At 37.3% G+C, this 17,842-nt stretch overlaps 1 long non-coding RNA gene across 1 annotated transcript in view; it reads right to left on the bottom strand.

Moving 5' to 3' along the window:
* LOC130455164 (uncharacterized) overlaps positions 1–17,842 on the bottom strand; it is a 30,018-nt gene that overhangs the window by 5,590 nt on the left and 6,586 nt on the right. The window contains exons 2-3 of the long non-coding RNA XR_008913096.1: positions 9,701–9,851; positions 1,031–9,308 (exon numbers count right to left, since the gene is read on the bottom strand). This is a non-coding gene — a long non-coding RNA (uncharacterized LOC130455164). The remainder of the gene's footprint in view (positions 1–1,030; positions 9,309–9,700; positions 9,852–17,842) is intronic.

Genomic DNA, 17,842 nt, shown 5'->3' with positions numbered 1-17,842 from the left:
TACTATTGTGCTACAAGGAATGATGAATTGGATGATTTCAGAAAGAGTTGGAAAGACCTTCATGGACTGATTCAGAGTGAAATAGGCAGAACCAGGGAAACCGTGTACACAGTAACAACAATATTGTGGAATGATCAAATGTGATTGACTTAGCAATACAATGATCCAGGAAAATTCTGAGGGACTTATGACAAAGAATACCATCTATCTTCAGAGAAAGAACTGTTGGAGTAGAATGCATTTTATCAGTTTTTGCAGATGCAATGCAGATTTATCAGTTGTTTATTTGGGTTTATGTTCTGGGGTTTTGGTTTTATAATATTACTCACTTAAAAATGAACAATATTGAAATATGTTTTGTGTGATGATACATGTATAACCCAGAAAAAATAAGCACAGTGATTTTCTTCCATTATACATCAATATACATTATGTAGGTGTATATTAATATATGTACACACAAGTATACTTATATACATGCTCTTTACAGATCCAAGTATGAAAATAGTTGAATATATGTCAATTGACAGAGAAATATACACAATTTAGCTTTATCTATTAATTTTCAACATCTTTTTTCTATGCCAATATGAAGTCTCATTTTAGGAAATGAAAAAGGAATTAATAGAATAGATAAACACATATATACATACAAGATATGTGTACATATGTGTAGACATGTATACAGCATATCCAAAGAGTGTGTATATGTATAGAAATTTCTCATATATGTATTTACATACAGTATATTTAAATAAAATCATTTGAATCTGTTATTTGGAATCTGGTAAATATACACATATATGCAACATGTATATGCACATATGATACATATGTATGCATATATGTGTGTATTGTGTCTGCATGGACTAAATTCAAATCTACTTGCACACACACCCAATTTTTTTAATGCTACCTGTTTAGGCTGTTGTCAAAATACTAATCAATCATTTTAGTTGTAGTAATTCCTATTGTACAACTGAATGATGACAACATTTGTATCATTTCTCCATTTTATACTTGTACTCACAGGGTGGGTCCTGATGGGGCAGCTGCTACTGTGGATTCTAGTGGTAATCCTGTGGGTCTAGATGCCTAACAAAAGAGAGAACAAGTCTCCTGATAATAGCCATGATTGGTAGATAAAATCAGCCCTCAGCAAAAAGATTTCAATGTTGCTATTGTAATAAGAATAGGTACAAATCAATCCCCCACCCCAGAATCTCTAGTGTGCTTTCCCGTAATCCCATACAGTTTATGTGGGAAGAGAGAGTTCAGAGTGAGAGTATAAGAGGATTGAGGTGTATGTATAGAAACTTAAAACTCTTGGCATTACTGGACCTGGGATTTTTTTTTTCTTTGAAGAGCCCTCATCCAGAGTTCCCAGGATCTCTGCTCCTCTCCACTTCTGGCTGTCTTCTCTGCTGCCAAATGTTCCTCCAACTGCAACTTTATTTCCCAAAGCAGCTTTGTCCCTTGAGTTAACACTACTCTGTATCCATGCTTTGTCTAGAATGTTTCTTCTTTGTTTCTGACTGGATGTAGTGTTGCCTACTATTAACCAATGCCATTTCAAAATGATAGGGCTAATCAGGGATAGGGCTAACCAGGGAGTAGGGCTAACTAGGGAGAGCGAAACCCTCACTTCATCCCCAAGAATGAGCTCCTGGTTTTTCCTCCACTTCTGGCTTCTAGCTTGGAGTGTGTGTATGTCTGTATACACATGTAGCTTAGAATTCTCTTTGTCTCTAGAGCTAAACTATTTTCAGTCCTATTTGTCTGAAGTTGCTCTCTTAAGCTCCATCAAAGAAAGTGGTTGACATATCAGGACACAAATACATCTTAATTGGAGTAGGTGTACAAGACCTAGTAGTAAGTGATGATAGTTACCTTGTGTTTGATAAATGCAAAGACCTAAGCATTTAGGATAAGAACTCACTATGTGGTAAAAATTTCTGGGAAAGCTAGAAAGTAGGCTGGCAGAAAGTAGACCAATATCTTACACTATTTACCAAGATAAGATCAAAATGGATACAAAACCTAGACAGAAAGGGAAATATAGTGAGTGGATTAGAAGCATGGAACATATTACCTATCAGATTTATGGATAAGAGAAGAATTGATCAACAAATGAGAAAAAACATTGGGGAATATAAAATGAATAATTTTGATTATATCAGATTAAAAAGGTTTATATAAATAAAACAACATAGCCAAGATTAAAAGGAAAACATAAAATTGGGGAAGATTTTTTATAGTCAGATTCCCAGATAAAGGCCTCAAATCTCAAATATATATCTCAAATACATAGAGAACTGAGTCAAATTTACAGGAATATAAGTCACTCCTCAACTGATAAATGATCAAAGGATATAAACAGGCAATTTTTGGAAGAAGAAACCAAAGCTACAGTCATATGAAAAAATGCTGGAAATAATTATTGATTAGAGAAATAGGAATTAAAAGCAACTCTAAGGTACCATATTATACCTATACGATTAGTTAAAATGATAGAAGATGAAAATGACAAATGTTGGAAGGGATGTAGAAAAATCGGGACACTAAAACATTGCTGGTAGAATTGTGAACTGGTCCAACTATTTTAGAGAACAATTTAGAATTATGCCCCAAAAGGTATAAAACTGTGTTTTGTAACCATGAAAATATGGTTTGCCAAGACTGTAAAGGTTTTTGCCAAACTGTAAAGATAATTTTTAGTGTCTTGATTTAAAATCTAAAATTAAGTGGTTGTCATGGGAAAATTCCCAAATATGAAAATACCCAAGTCAGTTGGGTTTTATGGAGATTTTAAATAATACAAATGAAGGAATTAAGGGAAGAAGGGAGAGAGAGAGAGAGAGAGAGAGAGAGAGAGAGAGAGAGAGAGAGAGAGAGAGAGAGAGAGAGAGAGAGAAAAGAAAGGGCCTAGACCAAATGGCCTAGGCCTGAGCCTAAGGGAGAGCGAGTCAGTCTTTATCACTCACCACAAGATCATCTCAAGCAAGCTCCAGTCCTCCACTGAACTCCTGAACTCTTGAACTGAGTTCAGAGCTCCAATTCAGCTTCCAAAGTGAATTAAAACCAAACTGAACTGAATTCTCCTTTTAAAGAAATTTTCTCTTATGTCACCTCCCCTAAAATTTCACATTTACCAATCAGAGTAGACACTTTTTCCCAGGACTGCCCATTTTTAGTTCTCACCACTCTACTCTTTAGTTCTCACCTTCTCTGGGCAGATTATATCTTCTGAGTACTTCACACCTCTTTTGTTAAGCTTGCCTTTTGTAAGTTGCTTGACCTTTTAGTGATTAATTTAATCTTTATAGGTAGTTAGCACCTTTATGTATTAGATCTAAAAATAGACCACCTAGCTTAAGGGTTTGGCTTCACTGTAAGGTATGAGTTAGGGACTTTCATTGTTCCATTGGGAGTTTACATCTTTATCTTCCCCTAAGTCAATGTTAAAGTAGGGTGGAGTAATTTTAAAAGTTCTCAATACATTCCTGATCAAGTACCTCCATTGTTACAATAGTGGAATTTGCTTAACCAAATCTTCTAAGGTACAGTCTGAGCAGTTTTAAGATTCACAGTTTACCCTTATACCCAGCAATAATACTATTAGGTTTATTCCATCTTAAAACTACTTTGCATTTACTCATAATATACATGTTGTATCCTTATAGTTAGGGCAGCTAGTTGGCTCAATGGATAAAGCACAGGACCTAGAGTCAGGAAGACTCATCTTCCTGAATTCAAATCCATGCTCTGATATTTACTATCTGTGTGACCCTGGGGCAAATTGCTTAACCTTGTTTGCCTCAGTGTCCTCATCTGTAAAATGAGCTGGAGAAGGAAATGACAAATCACTCCAGTATTTTTGCCAAGAAAACTCCCAAATGGAGTCATAAAGAGTCAGACAAGACCAAACAACAACAACAACAAATCCCTGAAGTAGGATGTAAGCTTCTTGAGGGCAAGGCCTGCTTCATTTTTTGTCTTTGTGTCTTCACTGTCTAGAGAAAGGCCTTGAAACTACTAGGTATTTAATTTATGCTTCTTGGATGCTAAATTAAACCAATATAATTTTCTAATTTCATTCAAACAGCAGCTCTTCTGATATTTTGTGATCTATAGTAACTACTTATCCTCTCTCTCTAGCTTGTTGTCAGAGGGTGATGCAACATCTGTGAATGACCAGCTAGGATTCCATGTCTTGATTGCAGGGATATATGGTCTTCTCCTTTTCCTCATCCTCTTTCATTTGAGTAGCTAAGTTAAATCCAAATTCTTAAAATGGATTAAATGAAGGCCAGCTAAAACAAACACAGATTTAAAAAAAGACAGAATCATGTCCCAGAAACCTTTAGAGAAGGGGGTGAATGGCAGTGTCAGAAGGAAGATAAAAGCCATGTGACTTAGACAAGTTAATAATGGCTATTCTTTAACTTTTTAAAATTTGAAAACCAAGTCCATTTACATATGCATTTCCATAGTATGATCCAAGAACTCACTAAACATAGTTTTACAGTATCTTTTTTATACTTAGTTATACTTTCCCTATGGAGACTTTTTTCAAATCTAAGTGACCAATAGTGTGGCCAACTTTCTAAATAACCATAAATTTCTCTAATTTTCTCTGAAACCTGCTCTATTAGGACTAAAGATATTTGGAAGTTGAAGTTCTGAGTAATAATAAAGACATTAATAAGGTACCTTAGATTGCAAAATGCTTTACATGCTTTATATCTCTATAATACATTATCATCTCCATTTTGCAAATAAAGAAACTGAGTCTGAGAGAGGGTAAATTACTTACCCAGACTCACACAGTTAGTGAGTGTCTGAGGGAATATTTGAGTTCAGACCTTCCTGACTCTATGTTTTTTGCTCTAATTCAGTCTAGAAATTGCCTAATATCACTGAATATATAGAGATATTATTTCAATGAACTTCTCCTTTCTATGTCATAATTTCATAGAGGTACTTAGTTTTGTAAAGAAGCCAAGGAAGGATTTCCTAGATTTGGGCTTTTGTTATATCCTTTCTCTTTCTTTCATATTCATTTTTCTTCTTCAGGACGAATGCTAAAGAATATGAAAGAAGTTTTTTTCTCTGTGTACTTGTGCCGTGGAGGGGGCCAGCTTCCCACAGGAGCTGGGGTCTCAGAGGTGGGACAGTGTCACCGAAATGATGGATGGGACCCAGCTTTCACATTCAACCCACAGCACAGGTTTCACAGGATAAACTGCTCCACCTTGGCTGAGGCCTGGCTTTATTTTATACCCTCATGATCACACATCTACTTGGCACACAGTTTCATTCTCAAAATACATGTTTCCATGGAACTTAACAACAGACAGGAAGCCTAGGGAGATAGTCAATGAAACATTGTTGCTAAGGGCAAGATCAGTGAGTAGAATCAACATGACCCAGATATAAGTTAGGGAATTCAGAGCACAGATTTGACAGAAGTTTTTATGCCTAGAAAAAAGGGTCCTATCTAAGTGGATATATAAGAATCTTTAGTTTTAATTTTATAAGTGGGGTCTCCTGGTAATATCCTGGGGGGACAGAGTGGGACATCTGTATTAATCCTACAAGCATGTTGCTCTCATCTATTTTTCCTGGGACTAAGTAAGAATAATAATCATGGCTATTCAAATAATAAGGGGATGTTAATAATGAAGGTCATTTAGGGGGGTTTCAGTGGATGTTCCCATCCTTCCTGGGGGCTGCTTTGTAGTCCTGAGTTTCCATGTGGACTGGGTCAAACAACGTGGTCTTTGATGGCTCCCGGCATACTTGGATAGATTCTGACTTCTGTGGATTGTCTAGAGGTATGAATGAGCCAATTTAAAACAAAAATTCAGTAAGGACATAAAATAGAGAGCTCATTGAATACGAGCCCAAATGCATCACTCAAAGTAGGAAGCACTGGAGGCAAGCAGATTGCTTGTCAGGCCATAGCTGTTGAATATGGTCTTCAAATTCTATATTCTAAATTTCTTTACCTGCTGAATTAGAGGCAGTCACACCTTGAGGGGCAACATTTCATTACTTCATATCATCTAGGATTTCAACAGTGGAATTACTGCTAACAGCTACTCCAACTCATGGCTAAGAGATGAGTTGATTAAAAAAAAAAAGCTTTACAATTAGCACTTTCTTCATAACTATTCTGTGAAGTAAATAATATAATTGCTAACACATATGGCATTTACTAGGTACTAGACACTATGCTTAATGCTTTATAATTATCTCATTTAGCCCTCACAACAACTTTAGATGGGAGATATTTTTAATGTCCACATTTTACAGACAAGGAAACTGAGGCAGGTGGGAGCTAAGTAGTTTGCTCAAGGCCACACAGCAAGTAACTGTCTGGGGCTGGCTTTGAATTCACATCTTCCTGATTGGTACTCTCTCCACTGTATCACAAGTATTTTTTACTCCATATTACAGATATGGAAACTGAGATTCAGAGTAACTAAGGTTAACTTAACCAAGCTTAAAGGATTTGCCCATTTCAAGGAGGTAGGGGGGTGCAATGTAAAGAGTGTTAGGTTTGGAGTCAGAGGATATGGATTCATATCTCAACTTTGCTCCTTATGAGGTTTAGGTAGCCTCAGGTAATTAATTGGTCTGAATGGGTTCCAATTTCCCCTCTATAAAATGAGGTAGTTGGATTAGCTCATCACTAAGGTCTATTCTATGAGCCTGTGGCCTAGGCATGGGGTGGAAGAACTGAGATTAGAACCCAGGCCTCTTGGATGCCCTCTCCATTTGTAACAAATTGTCAGGCGATTCTGCCAGTGCTGAGGAAGCATCAGTTCCTCAGACACTTGGCATATTCAAACAATGGCACCAGAAAACAAAAGTCTCCTCTCTTGTGACTTGGTTGCTGAGCAAAGGAATATTTGTTTTTCTCTGTAGATCTTTTTGTTAGCATCCAGGGAGAAGGAGATGTAGAGACGGGCAGCATCTCCACATAGGTTTTCTACGAGTCTCACCTTTGACCACCCTTTTAAATGCCTTTCTTGTGGGACTTTTAAACTGACTGGGTAAGGAGCAGCAGCTGGACCAACTTGAAGGGCACAAATGAATGTCATTTTTGAGGCACTCATCAATCTATCCATACCTATCAATTGAGAATTTATGGGACTATAAAATGTGAGTAAATGCTAGGGAATCCATTTAATTCACCATCAAATAGAGATTTGATAGAAGAAACAGCTAAACTATTAATTACATCTAGGAACCAAGAGCCTGGACTTTGAAGTTAAACATATTTCCCTGTGGCTTTATATTGAGAACTGCTTTTATTAAATTCAATTACTTTTCCTTCTGGCCAGCTCCATAAAGGTGCACCTACTAAAGAGGGACAGCTCTTAACAGAGTTATTTCTGCTGGCAAAGAATGGCTGTCTCACTGGTGCTTGGTCACTAAGGAAGCCTGGTTCTCCTTAAGCAAAATAACATATGATGAGGTTATTCCATGGTCTGGAAGTTTCACCGTCTTTCTCTCTGGCGATACAACAAATTGAGAAGAGGAAAAAACATACTGGTTCCTCTGCCAATGGTATCATACATTGGTTGTCCATCTGGCCCCATTCACAGGCCCTCAACTAAGAGCAGAAGCCACAACAGCTTCATTCCCACTTACGAATGCCAGCCAGGGCATTTTTTAGAAGTCTTTTAGAACTCTTCTTCAAAACGCTCCTCAACCATTTGGCCTTTTTCAAAAGCATTTATTGTCTACGATGTGCCAGGCAGCTAGCTGGCATAGTAGATAGAGTGCCAGGGCCTGCAGTCAGGAAAACCTGAATTCAAATCTGGCCTCAGTCACATCCTACCTATGTGACCCTGGCCAAGTCACTTAACCCTGTTTGCCTCAGTTTTCTCATCTGTAAAATGAGATGGAGAATGAAATGGAAAACCACTCTGGTATCTTCTCCAAGAAAACCCCAAAAGGAGTCATGAAAAGTTGGACACAACTGAACAACAAACGGGTTGTGCACTGTGCTAAGCACTTTATAAACATTTTGTTTCATGATCACAACTACCCTGGGAGGTAGGTGCTATTATTATCTCCATTTTACAATTGAGGAAACTGAGGCAGATGCAGGTTGAATAATTTGCCTAGAGTCACACAGCTGGTATCCAAGGTCAGATTTGAACTTCCTGTCTCAAAACCCAATACTCTATATTTGCCACCTTCCCCATTTATTATTTCCAGGATACATAGAGAGTGATACAGGATATATGCATAACATGGCACAGGAAAAGAAGAATGGATGATGTCAGGAGATTTGGGTACAATTCTCGACTCTAAGCTAATGGTGTGACCCTGGACAAAAAAGAGTCTTTCTCAATCTTGGTTTCCCCTCTTGTCAAATAGGGATAATAATGCTTGCTCTGTGGCAAAAATGTTTTTTTTTTTTTATCTCAAAGGAGGTCATGAATGTAGCCTTGAAACAGCATAAAGCACAACAGAATTCAACGAATCAGATAAGTTCTCTTTCCAACTAGTTTTAAAGAAGGATGTACCCTACTACTAATTTCAAAGTTTGCATGGCTATATCATACTTTTTGATATAGTCATCCACAGGAGCAGATAGATCTTATAATCCTGATATTGCTTTGATGAAGTCTTGGAATTCCTTTGACAAAACTATGAGTTCTAGTTTTTTGGGGGGGTGGTAATGAAATAACCAATTTTAGAAGTCATTGACATTACTTAAATACTTGTATTAGGACCAAACCTCTCTGAATCACATAGAGTCCATTTCCTTTAGCAAGGTGACTTAATCTCACCTTAAATATAGTAGTTTGGGCTTTTGTGAAATAAATAAATGAAAATGCAGGCAAGGCAGTATAATTTCAGTAACTAACATAGGTAAATTCAAGGTTATCTTTATGGAATTTTCTTCCAAGTTTGCCTGTAGAAAGGAGTTCAAGGAGGCAGAACAACCAGAACAGACATAGTTCCAACAGGGTCTTCTGAAGTCAACTCCAAACCTCAAAGCCCAGAAAGTATTCCAGGAAAACAGCTTGTATATGTTGACTGGTTGAATTCCCTTTTTCCTGAGGTGGTTTTCCCCTGTTTAGTCATTACTTCCACTTTGGAAATGAATCCATTGATCCAGCTTTGAAGAAATAGTGCTACCATAGTTTAAAAGAGGGTGAAATGAAAAACAAAACCAAAAAAACCTCTTTAGGACAGATTAATTACTGTAGGTGTTAAAGGGATGAGTCATGTCCAATGGCACGCTCACTTGGTACATGGAATATAGATTTGAAGTCAGTCTCCTAGAAATTAAAACAAACAAACGAGAAATCTAAATAGGTTAGCATCATGAGGAAACATTTAAATGAAAGCAGCAAACATTGATTAAATACTATAAAAGGGCACTGGGCTAAACACTGTTTTGTATCTAAGGGCTGAAAAGTTTAGACAAGGCATGGTCCTTGCTCTCTCTTAAAGACTTATAAAGCAATGAAAGAGAGAGCTGCAGCACATGGCATTATGGAATAAATATATTCGAGAGTTACACAACAAAGTGCCTTTTAAGGTTTTTCTAAGAGAGTTCTATAGGCATGGCATTCATTCTGGGAGTCCCAGGCACTCATCTAAGAGTTGAATAAATATGATTAGTAAGTAAACTCTTGCTGTATGCAAAAATATGTTTCAGTCTTCTTACCTCTCCATCAGGAAGTGGGTAGTATGCTTTATTATTGGTACTCTGGGATCATGATCAGTCATGGCAATCATCAAAGTTCTTTCTTAAGTGTTTCAACTGAAGTGAGTTGGCTATAGTGATGAGGAAGACTATTCCAGGAACGAAGGAGAGCCTGTAGAAAGGCAAAGAGGTGAGAGATACATCAGTGGGGAAAATCTGCTTGACCTATAAGCATGTTGTCATAGAGGAATATCCTCAGGTTAAAATCAACAGGTCTAAGGCATATTGGAGGGATGTAGGAGAACATGTGGATATTTCCAGGGAGGACAAACCATGGCGGATTCAGGGGGAAGTGTGGACTCAAATATCACAAGATAAGATGGTGAGGATGGGGTTTCAATTGAGAAAATAACCACACCAGTGAAAAATCATGGTTCCAAAGAAGCATCAAAAATGTATTGCTTTTAGTTTTTAGGTAGCAAGATATAAATATGTAGGTATGTGTATGCATGCATGGATATGTATTTTGTTCTGTTACCCCTGTGACATTATAAGCCAGGTTGATAATGGGTATTATTTAATTCTCCAAAGTATTTAATATGGTGTTCTCTTTCAACTCAGACTCATTCACTGAGCATTTATTAAGTGTCTGGTATGATATGGCAATATGCTAGGTGCTAAAAATGAAAACACAAAATAAGATAGAGACAAGCTGACGATGAATAGAATGTTAGGCTTGCAGCCAAGAAGATTTGGGTTCTAATCCTTCATCTGAGAGTCATTAACTTTCTGATCACAAAAAAGCCATCTAATATTTCTGGATCTGTTTCCTCATCTGTACAATGGACATGATAATATCTATAGTAGCTTCCTCACAGTTTTGGTGTGAAGCTCTGAGAGTATACATATGGAGCCCTTTCCAAATTCTAAAGCACTATAGAAAAGTCAATCATTATTATTACACTACCCTTGACATCAATGAGTTTGCAATTTAATAGGGAGAGGAGAAAAAACAAGCATTTATTAAGTGCCTTCTATGTGCCAAGTACTGTTGGGCATACAAATATTAACCCATTTGATCCTTTTAACAATAATAAATGCAAAAGAGAGGTCCACATGAAAGTGTTAGAGAAATTCAGCAAGGAGAGAAGATCACAGAATTATATGATTCAAAGATGGAAGTACTTTGGAGATTACCTCGTGAACCTTGTTTGTGCTATGGGTTCCTTTGTTCCTCTCTTGTTTCTAAGCAGCTTAGTGGAGCCTATGGATGCCTTTGAATAATGGCTTTTTAAAAATAATGTTGAAAGGAAAATCTAAATCTTAGTAAGATGTTTGTAAAAATAAAGTTGTATTTTTTTTCTATCCAAGATCCCCTGAAATCTATCTATGGATTTTGTATAAGTTGATGGAAACCAAGTTAAAAACACCTGGTCTAATCCCCCGATTTTACAAATGAGGAAATCGAGGCCCCAAGAAGTTGCTGTTGTTGTTTGTCCATTTTTGAAGAGGACTAATGAGTAATTTAATCAAGATTATACAGTAGTGAGCAGAATCAGGATTTGAATCCATGTCCTGTAATCCTGCAATGTAGTGACCTTTTCCCTATAACATACTGAGAGGAAAGATAAAGGCAGAAGTGGTGGCACATGATTTGGATTCTGAATGACCAAAGGGTTCAGGGGGCAATATAGTGGAGAACCAGGGGAAACCACTAGGATGGGAGGCATTGTGAGGCAAGGAAAAGAAAGAGGGTGAGATAAGAATGATCAATGGTAAATAGCATATTTCAGTTGGAATGTAAACTATGTGGAATGAGGCTATAAAAGTTGGAGTCAGACATAGAAAGCCTGATTATATAAGGAATTTATACATTATTTTTAAGGCAAGAAAGAATCCTTGAAGGCTTTCAGGAAAAAGAGTATAATGAACAAAGTAGTGAATTAAGAATCTTACTCCAATAGCTAATAAAGAATGGATTAGAAAAGGGAGAGAGATGAGACAGGAAGACCAATTGGAATGTTATTGAAAAAATCCAGGCAAAAACTGATGAAAGCCTGGACTACAATAGTTGTGCTAGAAGCTGAGAGAATGGAATCAATATGAGATATTTCTTGTTGTTTAGTCATTTTTAGACACGTGAGACACTTTGTGACCCCATTTAGGGTTTTCTTGGCAAAGATACTGGAGTGGTTCGCCAGGTTTTCCCCAGCTAATTTTACAGATAAGGAACTGAGGCAGAGTTATATGACTTGCCCAGGGTCCCTGAGCCAATAAATGTCTGAGGCCAGATTTGAACTGGCCTCAGATGAGTCTTCTTGATTCCAGGCCTGGCACTCTATTTTTAATATATTTTTTCTAACAGTAATACACTGAGTGGTCCATGTTAACTTCACAATTCCCCAATACATCATTATAGTATTGCCATCAAAGGATAAAGATAACACCCATTTTATATGCTCCTGGAGTTGAGATATCATCACGGTATACTCAACAAGAAGCACCAACAAGAAGCAAAGGTAGATTGTTTTTTTTTTTTTTAATAATATTTTATTTGATCATTTCCAAGCATTATTCATTAAAGACAAAGATCATTTTCTTTTCCTCCCCCCCCAATCCCCCATAGCTGACGTATGATTCCACTGGGTATCACATGTGTTCTTGATTCGAACCCATTGTCATGTTGTTAGTATTTGCATTAGAGTGTTCGTTTAGAGTCTCTCCTCTGTCATGTCCCCTCAACCGCTATAGTTGGGCAGTTGCTTTTCCTCGGTGTTTCTACTCCCACAGTTTGTCCTCTGCTTATGAATAGTGTTTTTTCTCCTAGATCCCTGCAGATTGTTCAGGGACATTACACCGCTCTACTAATGGAGAAGTCCATTACATTCGATTATACCACAGTGTATTAGTCTCTGTGTACAATGTTTTCCTGGTTCTGCTCCTCTAGCTCTGCATCACTTCCTGGAGGTTGCTCCACTCTCCATGGAACTCCTCCATTTTATTATTCCTTTTAGCACAATAGTATTCCATCACCAACATAAACCACAATTTGTTCAGCCATTCCCCAATTGAAGGGCATCCCCTCGTTTTCCAATTTTTGGCCACCACAAAGAGTGCAGCTATGAATATTTTTGTACAAGTCTTTTTGTCCATTATCTCTTTGGGGTACAAACCCAGCAGTGCTATGGCTGGATCAAAGGGTAGACATTCTTTTGTCGCCCTTTGGGCATAGTTCCAAATTGCCCTCCAGAATAGCTGGATCAGTTCACAACTCCACCAGCAATGAATTACTGTCCCTACTTTGCCACATCCCCTCCAGCATTCATTACTTTCCATAGCTTTTATGTTAGCCAATCTGCTAGGTGTGAGGTGATACCTCAGAGTTGTTTTGATTTGCATCTCTCTGATTATAAGAGATTTAGAACACTTCTTCATGTGCTTATTAATAGTTTTGATTTCTTTATCTGAAAACTGCCTATCCATGTCCCTTGCCCATTTATCAATTGGAGAATGGCTTGGATTTTTGTACAATAGATTTAGCTCTTTATAAATTTGAGTAATTAAACCTTTGTCAGAGGTTTTTATGAAGATTTCTTCCCAATTTGTTGTTTCCCTTCTGATTTTAGTTACATTGGTTTTGGGTAGATTCTTTTAAATTAGGTTTTTAACTGAATTTGTTGTATAGGTTAAATAAGTCAACATGTCCCAAACTTTTGATGATGTAACCCATCAATAATATACCTATATATATACATATATATACACACACATATATACATATACTCAGAAGTATTGTATATATCTGTATATATGCATCTCTACATATATCTATTGTATATATGTGATATACACATCTATGTATATAAATTATACACTTATACATGGTTCAAGTTGCTTATTTCAGTACTTGGTTTTGATGGCTATAGTAACAGAACAGGAAACCTCACAAAAATAACTCTAAGTGGAAGCAGTGCATCATTTCTCTTAAGTCACAGTAGTAATTATTTTCTGGTTATTTGATCAATTATATAAAATTTTCACTGAAATTTAGTTAACAAATTTCCATCTTCTCTGATGCCAATTAATTATCCTTGAAAATTCATACAAAGGTGTTACATTTTTAAAAAGTATGTTCAAAATCCACTGACATTCTATATTTGGAAGGTTTTTAAGCAGGTTAGAATGTTCTATGTACAAGTTTTAAAAGTGTAAAAATATAAACTTATACTGTTTTCAACAACAAAAATCACATCCAGATGCAAACAATTGTAAATGTCCATTTTCAAAATGCTCTTGCCATAGCATGTTTCTCTCAAAAAATCATTTTATTCTCCCACTCTCCATACAAATGTTATTTTTTGTCTATTAAACAAGATTAGATGAAGATTTTTAAAGTACCTTCTATGTTCCAGGCACTATTTAAGGAACTGGGAAGAAAAATGAAAGCATAAGAAAGCCATCACTACCCTCAAGCAGCTTACATTCTTTTTTTTTTCATTTTTAAAATGTTATTTAATTAATTAATTTAGGATATTTTTCCATGGTTACAAGATTCATGTTCTTTTCCTCCCTACCTCCTCCTATAGTCAACAAGCAATTTCACTGGGTTTTACATGTGTCCTTGATCAAGACCTATTTCCATATTGTTGATATTTGCATTAGGGTGATCATTTAGAGTTTACATCCCCAATCATATCCCCATTGACCCATGTGATCAAGCAGCTGTTTTTCTTCTGTGTTTCTATTCCCACAGTTCTTCCTCTGAATGTGAATAACATTCACCCATCCCTCTTCCCTCCCCTCTCCTAGAGTTGACAAGCAATTCTACTGGGTTTTACATGGATCATTGTTCAAACCCGATTTCCATATTATTACTATTTGCAATAGAGTGATCTTTTAACATCAAAACCCCAATCATGTCCCCATCAAACCACATGATCGATAATATGTTTTTCTTCTGCATTTTTGTTCCCACAATTCTTTCTTTAGATATTGTGATAGAGACATGAGAGAGAGAGAGATTTTGCAGGACTTGTGGACCAGGATGCAAGAGAGGATTCCAACGGAATGTCCCCAGGAGGGGCAGTTGGAGGTTTGCTGGCCACACACTGAGAGGCTTTTATAAGAAAATCTTGGCTTTTGGGACTTGGTCTCTGACTGGGAGAAATACACTCTCTCCCTGGAGATTTGAAGCTGGCTGAAAGGACCCTGGGGGGGGGGGGGGATTTTGGACTTTGTCTCTGACTGGGAGACACACACTCCCTCCCTGGAGGTTTGAAGCTGCCTGAAAGGCTTTTGTGAGGCTGACTTGACTTTTGGACTTTATCTCTAGCTCTGAGCAGTGGAAGCTGATCAGGGAGAAGCTTTGAGTTAGTGGTCTATAAGAGAGTTAAGCTGGCCAGGAGAAAAGGAGAGACTTTGAACTTTGTTTCTTTCTGAGGTTAAGCTGAGAGACCTGGCTGATTTATGAAAAAGAAGAAGATTTTGAAAGGGCTGCTGTCCTCCATCTTTCTAACTGTCTAAGCGTCACACTTGTGACTCCCCAAACCCTCAATTTTATCTCATTTAGATTAGGGAAAATCCTTATCCCTCTTACCTCAGTTTCCCATCCTGTTATCCCAATAAACCCCTTGACTGAGAAAGCAATTAGAGTATCATTATAGTTCACCTCAGGAGGGAGGGAAGGAGCCAAAGACTTCAAGAAGAACTGGGAGGTGAGGGAGATAAGGGAGTGAGTGAAGGAGGAAGGAAGTTAGGAAATAGATTGATCCATCAGCAATCAATAGGGATCAATAGGCAAACCCTAGAGTAAACCCCAGGGCAGTACCTTATAAGCAGTGTCCCCTGTGTACCAGTATCCTTGTGTGGTGGCATCCCCCACATTTCTCATTTCTGCATCCATTACTATCAAGTAGTTTCAAGTCCCTGTAGCAGTCCTCTTTCTAGTCAAACCAGAGAACAACAGTCATTGCTAAAGAAACAGGTTCCCCTCAGTTTATCTTCTCTATCTCAACAAGTAGTTTCCCTCAGTTTACTTCTTTATTTCAATATGGATAGCGTTCTTTTTCATAAGTCCCTCAGAAGTGTCCTGGGTCATTGCATTGCTAATAGTAGAGAAGTCCATTACATTCTATTTTACCACAGTGTATCAGTCTCTGTGTACAATGTTCCCTTGGTTCTGCTCCTTTCACTCTGCATCAATTCCTGGAGTTCATTCCAGTTCACAGGGAATTCCTCCAGTTTATTATTCCTTTGAGCACAATAGTAATCCATCACCAGCATATACCATAATTTGCTTAGCCATTCCCCAATTGGAGGGTATCCCCTCATTTTTCAACTTTTTGCTACCACAAAGAGTATGGCTATGAATATTCTTGTACAAGTCTTTTCCCTTATTATCTCTTTGGGGCACAAACCTAGCAATGTTATGGCTCAATCAAAGGGCAGACAGTCTTTTAGCGCCCTTTGGGCATAGTTCCAAATTGCCCTCCAGAATGGTTGGATCAATTCACAACTCTACCAGCAATGCATTTATGTCCCAATTTTACCACATCCCCTCCAACATTTATTACTTTCCTTTGATGTCATGTTAGCCAATCTGCTGGGTATGAAGTGATACCTCAGAGTTGTTTTGATTTGCATTTCTCTGGTTTTAAGAGATTTAGAACACTTTTTATGTGCTTACTAATAGTTTTGATTTCTTTAGCTAAAAATTACCTATTCGTGCCCCTTGCCCATTTATTAATTGGGGAATGACTTGATTTTTTGTACAATTGATTTAGCTCCTTATAAATTTGAGTAATTAGACCTTTGTCAGAGGTTTCTGTTATAAAGATTTTTCCCTAATTTGTTGCTTCCTTTCTAATTTTGGTTGCATTGGTTTTGTTTGTACAAAAACTTTTTAATTTAATGTAATTGAAATTATTTATTTTACATTTTGTAATTTTTCTAACTCTGGTTTAGTCTTAAAATCTTTCCTTTCCCAAAGATATGACAAGTATACTATTCTGTGTTCACCTAATTTACTTATAGTTTCCTTCTTTATATTCAAGTCATTCACCTATTCTGAATTTATCTTGGTGTAGGGTGTGAGATGTTGATTTAAACCTAATCTCTCCCATACTGTTTTCCAATTTAGCTTACATTCTAAGGGAGAGAAGAAAACACAAAAAGGTAATGGGGGGAAAGGGGGCAGTGTTGGAAAAGTGTTAAAGTCCAAAGTGTCAGAAGCAGATTGGTGTTTGAAGATATATAAGCAACTTATACAAATATATGTTGAACTCCATTAGGGATCCTCCCCTAACTTGTACTCATGTCACAGGTTGGATCCCCAAAGGGCAACCATCATTAGGTGCTAGAGGTAACACATGCTTGGCTACTCCTATAATTGTAGTTCACAAGCCCCTACTAGCATGTTTTCCATGAACAGCCATCTAGTAGACCCAATTAAGTCAAAGCAAGGGCATTACTAAGATGGTATAGTACAAATGGGATCTATAAAACATTTCCCCCATAAACACGGGCTGCACACTTTCACAAGCATCTGGGAGAAGAGTGGGCACAAACCTAAGGGGCAAAGATGATGCATTCATGTGAGGAACACTTGTGACAAAGGCTACTCATTCCTCTAGTAGTGAGGGTGTTGAAGTCCTTTCTCTCTTCTTCAGTCCTCACAAAGTTTCCCTAGGGCTCAGAATCTCATGGACAGGTTGTTCAGATGTTTGTAGATACTGAAACCAAGTAGGGAAATTTCTCAAGTATTCTGATTTCAATCATGTAGTCATTTAGTATCTAGAACTTACTAAATATATGGATAGAAATACAAAAATGAAGCCATAAGGAGCTTATATTGTATTAGGGAGACAAGTACATAGATTAAACAAGTATGTAAAGAATAAAAGCAAAATAAGGAGGAGACAATTTGGGGAGAGAGGGTGTAAAGACCTGGGGGGATGAGCAAGGTCTTCATGTATAAAGTATTGCTTGAGCTGAGCCTTGAAGGAAACAAAGAATTTTAAAAGTTGGAATTGAGGACTGCTTGCATTCTAGGCATGGGGTATAGCCTCGAGATAGGAGATAAAGTAGCATTTATAAACAAGCAAAGACAGCTACTTTGGCTGGACCATAATATACAGGAAGAATACTGCTTAATACAGCTGGAAA

This window comes from Monodelphis domestica, chromosome 1, assembly GCF_027887165.1.
Source record: "Monodelphis domestica isolate mMonDom1 chromosome 1, mMonDom1.pri, whole genome shotgun sequence".
NCBI classification, from domain to species: Eukaryota; Metazoa; Chordata; class Mammalia; order Didelphimorphia; family Didelphidae; genus Monodelphis; species Monodelphis domestica.
The sequence above is the reverse complement of the archived record's forward strand: the minus strand, read 5'-3'. Positions and strand labels throughout refer to the sequence as shown.